Source organism: Cricetulus griseus, chromosome 2 (assembly GCF_003668045.3).
Source record: "Cricetulus griseus strain 17A/GY chromosome 2, alternate assembly CriGri-PICRH-1.0, whole genome shotgun sequence".
In the NCBI taxonomy this organism is placed as follows: Eukaryota; Metazoa; Chordata; class Mammalia; order Rodentia; family Cricetidae; genus Cricetulus; species Cricetulus griseus.
This window is the reverse complement of record NC_048595.1, coordinates 73,105,911-73,112,161: the sequence shown is the minus strand read 5'-3', so window position 1 is coordinate 73,112,161 and position 6,251 is coordinate 73,105,911.

Sequence of the window (6,251 nt, the reverse complement as noted above, 5' to 3'; positions counted from 1 at the left end):
CCGTGAAAAGGCCAAACCTAAGAATAATAGGTATAGAAGAAGGTAAAGAAATCCAACTCAAAGTCACAGAAAACATATTCAAAAAAGTCATAGAAGAAAACTTTCCCAACCTAAAGAAAGACATGCCAATGAAAATACAAGAAGCTTACAGAACAACAAATAGAATGGGTCAAAAAAAAAAAGGTCTCCTCGACACATAATAATCAAAACACCAAACATACACAACAAAGAGAAAATATTAAGAGAAGCAAAGGAAAAAGGTCAAGTAACTTATAAAGGTAACCTATAAGAGTTACACCTGACTTTTCCATGGAAACTCTGAAAGCCAGAAGGTTCTGGATAGATATTCTACCTACACTAAGAGACCATGGATGCCAGCACAGACTAGTATACCCAGCAAAGCTTTCAATCAATATAGATGGAGAAAACAAGATATTCCATGACAAAACAGGATTCAAACAATACATATCCACCAATCCAGCCCTACAGAAAGTTTTGGAAGGAAATCTGCAACCCAAGGAAGTTAACTACAACCAGAAAAATATAGGCAATAGATAATCCCACCTTACCAACAGCCAAAAGGAAAAAAGTATACAATCCCACACATAATTTTGCCACCATCACAAAATCAAAAGCAAACAAGAATGAACAATCAATGGTCACTAATAACCATCAACATTAATGGTTGTAACTTGCCTTTAAAAAAGGCACAGATTAGCAGAAGGGATAAGAAGACAGAATCCATCCTTCTGCTACATACAAGAAACACACCTCAACTTCAAACACATATGGTACCTAAGAATTAAAGGTTGGGGAAAGATTTTCCAATCAAATGGACCCAAGAAACAAGCAGGGGTAGCAATCCTAATATCCAACAAATTGGATTTAAACTAAAATCAATCAAAAGAGATGAAGGAGGTCAATTCCTATTCATCACAGGAGAAATACATCAGGACAACGTCTCAATTCTAAACATTTATACCACAAATACGAAGGCATCCACGTTTGTAAAAGAAACATTACTAAAACTCAAATCACGCATAAAACTGCACACACTTATAGTGGGAGACTTCAACACCCCACTCTCACCGCTGGATAGGAATACCAGACAGAAAGTTAAGAAAGAAACAAAGGAACTAATCAAAATTATAACCCAATTGGACGTAACAGATATCTATAGAACATTGCATCCAAATACAAAACAATTTACTTTTTTCTCAGCGCCACATGGAACCTTCTCTAAAATAAACCACATACATGGCAAAATAGCAAACCTCAACAGGTACAAAAAAAATAAATGAAATAACCCCCTGTATCTTATCAGACCACCAGGATTTTAAGTTAGAATTCAACAACAACACGAATTACAGAAAACCTACAAACCCATGGAAATTAAGTAACACCCAATTGCACAATACCTGGGTCCAGGAAGAAATAAAAAAAGAAATTAAAGATTTACTAGGATTCGATGAAAATCCAGACACAACATACTCAAACCTAAGGGACACTTTGAAAGCAGTGCTAAGAGGAAAGTTCATAGCGATAAGTTCCCACATGAAGAAACAGGAGAATAATTACACTAGAGAATTAACAGCACAACTGAAAGCTTTAGAAAACAAGCCAATACACATCAGAGGAGCAGATGCCAGGAAATAATCAAATTGAGGGCTGAAGTCAAATAAATGGAAACTAGGAGAACAATACAAAGAATCAATATAATAAAAGGTTGGATCTTCAAGTACATCAACAAGATAGACAAAACTTTATCCAAACTTACCAAACAGCAGAGAGTGAACATAAAAATTAATAAAAACAGGAATGAAAAGGGGGACATAACAACAGACACAGAGGAAATCCAGAAAATTATCAGGTCATATTTTGAAAACCTATATTCCTCAAAATTCAAAAATCTAAAGGAAATGGACAATTTTCTGGACAGACTTCACTTCCCAAAATTAAATTAAGAACAGATAAGCAACTTAAATAGACCTATAACCCCTAATGAAATTGAAGCAGTTATCAAAAGTCTCCCAATCAAAAAAAGCTGAGGGCCAGATGGCTTCAGTAGAGAATTCTACCAGAAATTCAAAGTACAGCTAATACCAATTCTCCTCAAAGTATTCCACACAATAGAAGCATAAAGGTCATTGTGAAACTCTTTTTATGAGACTTCAATAACCTTGATACCCAAGCCACACAAAGACGCAACTAAGAAAGAGAACTACAGACCAATATCCCTCATGAACATTGATGCAAAAATTCTCAATAAAATACTGGCAAATAGAATCCAAGAACACATCAGAGAAATCATCCACCATGATCAAGTAGGCTTCATCCCAGGGATGCAAGGATGGTTCAAAATACAAAAATCCATCAATGTAATCCACCATATAAACAGACTGAGGGAGAAAAAAACCACTAGATGCCAAAAAAGACTTTGACAAAATCCAACAGCCCTTCATGATAAAGGTCTTGGAGAAATCAGAAATAACAAGAATATACCTAAACATAATAAAAGCAATATACAGCAAGCCAACCTCCAACATCAAATTAAAGGGAGAGAAATTCAATGCAATTCCTCTAAAATCAGGGACAAGACAAGGCTGCCAACTCTCTCCATACCTTTTCAATATTATCCTTGAAGTTCTAGCTAGAGCAATAAGACAACAAAAGGTGATCAAGGGGATACAAATAGGAAAGGAAGAAGTCAAATTCTCACTATTTGCAGATGATATGATAATCTACATAAGTGACCCGAAAAACTCTACCAGGGAACTCCTACAGCTAATAAACCCTTTCAGCAAAGTGGCAGGTTAGAAGATTAACTCAAAATATCTGTAGCCCTACTATATACCTATGATACTTTGATGGAGAAAGAAATCAAAGAAACATCACCCTTTACAATTGCCACAAACAACATAAAATACCTTGGGATAACACTAACCAAAAATGGGAAAGGCCTGTAGCATAAGAATTTTGAGTCTCTAAAGAAAGAAATTAAAGAAGTTACCAGAAAATGGAAAGATCTCCCATGCTCTTGGATAGGTAGGATCAACATAGTAAAAATGGCAATCTTGCCAAAAGCAATCTACAGATTCAATGCAATCCCCATCAAAATCCCAACACAATTCTTCACAGACCTTGAAAGAACAATTCTCAACTTTATATGGAGAAACAAAAGACCCAGGATAGCCAAAACAACCATGTACAATAAAGGAACTTCTGGAGGCATCACCATCCCTGACTTCAAGCTCTATTATAGAGCTATAGTGCTGAAAACAGCTTGGTATTGGCACAAAAATAGACAGGTAGACCAATGGCATAGGGTTGAAAATCCTGATATTAACCCACAGACCTATGAACACCTGATTTTTGACAAACAATCCAAATTTATACGCTGGAACAAAGAACATCTTCAACCAATGCTGCTGGCATAACTGGATGTGGACATGTAGAAGACTACAGATAGACCCAAGCCTATCGCCATGCACAAAACTTAAGTCAAAATGGATCAAAGACCTCAACATAAACCCAGGCACACTAAACTTATTGGAAGACAAAGTGGTAAATACCCTTGAATGAACTGGTACAGAGGACAGCTTCCTGAACTTAATACCAGTAGTACAGACACTGAGATCAACAATTGATAAATGGGACCTCCTGAAACTGAGAAGCTTCTGTAAGGCAAAGGACACAGTCAGCAAGACAAAACAGCAGCCACAGACTGGGAAAAGATATTCACCAATGCCACATCTGACAGAGGACTGATCTCCAAAATATACAAAGAACTCAGTAAGCTAGTCTCCAAAACACCGAACAATCCAATTAAAAAATGGGGTACAGAACTAAATAAACAATTCTCAATAGAGGAATCTAAAGTAGCTGAAAGACATATAAAAATGTGTTCAACATCCTTAGCTATCAGGAAAATGCAAATCAAACAACTCTGAGACACCATCTTACTCCAATCAGAATGGCCAAATCAAAAACACCAACGACAGTTTATGCTGGAGAGGATGTGGAGAAAGGGGAACACTTCTCCACTGCTGGTGGGAGTGCCAACTTGTACAGCCACTTTGGAAATCAGTATGGTGACTCCTCAAGACACTGGGAATCAGTCTACCACAAGATCCAGCAATTCCACTCTTAGGCATATACCCAAAAAAAGCACATTCCTACAACAAGGACATCTGTTCAATGATGTTCATAGCAGCACTATTTATAATAGCCAGAAACTGAAAGCAGCCTAGATGCCCCTCAACTGAAGAATGGATAGAGAAAATGTGGTACATTTACACAATGGAGTACTACTCAGCAGGGAAAAAAATGGAAACTTGAAATTTGCAGGAAAATCGATGGAACTAGAAGAAACTATTCTGAGTGAGGTAACCCAAACACAAAAAAGAAAATCATGATATGTACTCACTCATATGTGGATTTTAGACAGAGGAAAGGATTACCATCCTACAATCCACACTCCCAGAGAAGCTAGTAAACAAGGAGAACCCTTAGAGAGACATACTTGGTCCCCTGGGGAAGGGGAAAGGGTCAAGATCCCCTGAGCAAATTGAGAGCACAGAAGAGGGGGGAGGGTGCTACAAGAATGAGAAGGGAAGAAGAGGAAGGATGCAGAGGTCATGAGGGAGAAGAAAGGTTGAGTAAGGGGAAGAATGGAAGAAAGGATATGTGATAGGTAGGGTTTTAGTTGAGGTGGTGGTAGGGGAGGACGGGAGGGAGAAGGGAACTAGGATTGTCATGTAAAACAAATCTTGTTTCTAATTCAAATTAAAAAAATCTGAAAAAAAATGCTAAATGGCCAATAGCTAGGCAGGATTTTCCAGGCAGAGAAAATGCTGGGAAGAAGAAGGATGAATAAGCAGCCAGGAACAGAGGAAGCTGAAAGCAGCAGTGCAGAATAAAGGTTAATAAGGTCATGAGACAGAAAGTAAATTAATATTAATGGGTTAATGTCAGTTATACGAACTAGTTAGAAACAAGCCTAAGCTATCAGCTGAACTTTCATAATTATTAATAAGTCTCTCTGTGGTTATTTGGAAGCTGGCAGACAAGACAGAAAAATACACCTATACCAGGGAGTGATATTACTCAAACAGATTAGGAGGTGTAGCTGTGTTGGAAGAAGTGTGTTATTGGAAGTGGACTTTGAGGTTTTAAAAACCCATGCTAAAAACCCAGAGTTCCTTCCTGATGCTGATAATCAGAAAATAGAGCTCTCAGCTACTTCTCCAGCACCATGTCTGACTGCCTGCCACCATGCTTCCTATCAAGACAATAATGGACTAAATCTCTGACTGTAACAAAGTCTCAGTTAATGCTTTCTTTTATAAGAACTTCTGTGGTCATGCTATCTCTTCACAGTAAGAGAACAGTGACTAAGACATATATCTTGGTGGTAACCTACTGCTCTTTAATTGGTCCTGTTCCACAATAGGGAAACCATGCCTGGTACTGGATACCTAGTTAACTATTCCATGCTAGTGAAGTCATAGGTTTTGGAAAATCTACAAGTACTAAACTAGCATAATTCTTAACTATATTCTAAATAGTTGTCCTTATACCCCTAATACTCAAACTTCATCACACTTTTCTTTGCAGCAAATGGAGAATACTACAAAAAAAAAAAAAAAAACACAAACAATAGACTGCAGAGTTGGGAAGTCCAGTCCTGGTGGATATATCTATAAAGCATTCCCATACCTAAAGCTCAGGGAATATTATAGGAGAGTGTGAGTAAAAGTTTTAAGAGCAAGAGAATCAGGTTGTTTGCTACAAGACTGTGTCTCCTGGTAGTATCAGAAGCTCCATTCATAAAAATCCCATTTATATGACTGCCTAAAAAATAAGGTGAACAGTTGTAGAGAGGGAGGAGTGATGAGCAAAGGGGTCAAGACCAGGCTGAGGAAACACACAGAAACAGCTGATCTGAATAAGGGGGAGCTCATGTTCCCCAGATTGACAGCTGGGAAACCAGCATAGGACTGAACCAGGCCCCCTGAACATGGGTGACAGTTAGGAGACCTGGGGCCTATGAGGCCTCTGGTAGTGAAACAGTATTTATCCCTAGTGTATGAATGGACTTTGGGAGCCCATTCCCCATAGAGGGATACGCTCTCAGCCTAGACACACAGGGGAGGCTCTAGGCCCTGCTCCAAATGATATGACAGACTTTGATGATTCCCCCATGGAATGCCTCCCCTCCCTGGCAAGCAGAAGAAGGATGGGATGGGGGG